Source organism: Dendroctonus ponderosae, unplaced genomic scaffold, assembly GCF_020466585.1.
Source record: "Dendroctonus ponderosae isolate FM_Combo_2020 unplaced genomic scaffold, Dpon_F_20191213v2 Dpon_F_20191213_4, whole genome shotgun sequence".
NCBI classification, from domain to species: Eukaryota; Metazoa; Arthropoda; class Insecta; order Coleoptera; family Curculionidae; genus Dendroctonus; species Dendroctonus ponderosae.
In genome coordinates, this window is record NW_026018611.1 from 657,278 (window position 1) to 659,205 (window position 1,928).

Below are 1,928 nucleotides of genomic sequence, written 5' to 3' on the forward strand. Positions count from 1 at the left end.
TTCCTAGAAATTCCTGACGATGATTTTGGTTCGAAATTTTCACCATTTTGAGCGCAATATTTTCTTCTTCCAATGCATTAACGCGCAAGTTTCCAGCTCTCTTCATTTAGAAGAAATTGATTGTCTTCGAAAGGACTGCGAAAATGCGCCTGAACTATTGTTGAAGCCAAAAGCGGCAAAAGTTTAAAAATTCTTCCAGAAATTCCTGATGATGGTTTTGTTTCAAAACTTTCACCATTTCTTGCGCGATATTTTGTCCTTCCAACGCGGTGATGCCCAATTTTGCGTCTCTCTTCGTTTGGAAGAAATTGATTGTCTTCGAAAACACTGCGAAAATGAGCTCGAATACTTCTTGAAGCCAAGAGCGGCAAAAGTTTAAAAACTCGCCGAGAAATTCCTGATGATGATTTTATTTCGAAATTTTCACAACGTGGAGCGCAATCTTTTCTCTTTCCGATTCAACAAAGCGCCAGTTGTGTTCTCTTTCCATTTAGAAGAAATTGACTGTTTTAGAAAGCGCTGCCAAAATGAGCCTGAAAACTTGTTGAAGCGAAAAGCCGCAAAAGTTTAAAAAAATTTCCAGAAGTTCCTGCTGATGATTTTATTTCGAAATTTTCACAATTTTGAGTGCAAACTGTTCTCCTTTCAACCCAATAACGCGCCCTTCGTAATCTCTCTTCATTTAGAAGAAATTGACGATGTTCGAAAATGCGCCTGAAAGCTTTTTAAAACCAAAAGCAGCAAAAGTTTAAAAGTTCTTCTAGAAACTGCTGAGCATAATTTTTTTTGGAAATTTTCCTAACTTTTAAAACATTCCTTTTTCCTTCCAACGCGATAACACAACAGTTCGTATCTCTCTTCAGTTGGAAGAAAATAATTTTCTTCGGAAGTACTGCGATAATGCGCTTGAAAGCTTGTTGAAACCAAAAACCATAAAAGTTAAAAAATTTTTTTAGAAATTCGTGATGATGATTTTGTTTCGAAATTTTCACAATTTTGAGTGCAAACTTTTCTCCTTTCAACCCAATAACGCGCACATTGTAATCTGTCTTCATTTAGAAGAAATTGACTGTCTTCGAAAACACTGTCCAAATGAGCTCAAAAGCTTCTCGAAGCCAAAACAGGTAAAAGTTTAAACGGTCTTCTATGAACTGTTGAAAATGATTTTTTTTCGAAATTTTCACAATTTTTAGAACCGTCCTTTTTCCTGCCAAAGCGATATTACACCAGTTCGTATCTCTCTTCAGTTGGAAGAAAATAATTGTCTTCGGAAGCGCTGCGAAAATGCGCCTGAAAGCTTATTGAAGCCAACAGCGGCAAGAGTTTAAAAATTCCTATAGAAATTTGTGATGATGATTTAATTTCGAAATTTTCCAAATTTTGAGCGCAATCCTTTCTTCTTTCAACCTAAGAACTTGCAAGTTGTCATCTCGCTTCATTTAGAAGAAATTAATTGTCTTCGAAAACACTGCGAAAATGCGCTTGAAAGCTTGTTGAGTCGCAAAGTGGCGAAGGTTCAAAAAATCTTCTGGAAATTCCTAATGACGATTTTTTTGCCAGATTTTCAGAATTTTAAGCGCAATTTTTTCTCCTTCCAACGCAGTGACGCGCCAGTTCGTATCATTCTTCAATTGGAGGAAATTAATAATCTTCTGAGCGGAAATGCGGAAATTTTTCTAGCTCTGCTAATGCCAGTAAATCACAAATTTCGGATTGTTTTTGCAATTTCTGATAACAGTTTAACAGAATAAACTGTTCTTTTTCTACTGAAATAACACTCAATCTGGCATTTGGCTTCACTTGGAAGAAATTTGTTGTCTATGGGAACAGTGCGGAAATGTACTTTGTTATAGTGGAAAAAGTCAAGTTTGAAAAATTCTCTAGAATTGCCTGATGATGGTGGACTTTCGAAACTTTTCTGATTCATA

General features: G+C 35.9%; 1 protein-coding gene across 1 annotated transcript in view; it reads right to left on the reverse strand.

The window, feature by feature from the left end:
• LOC109540082 overlaps positions 1–1,928 on the reverse strand; it is a 29,667-nt gene that overhangs the window by 26,798 nt on the left and 941 nt on the right. The gene's annotated exons all lie outside the window — the stretch shown is intronic.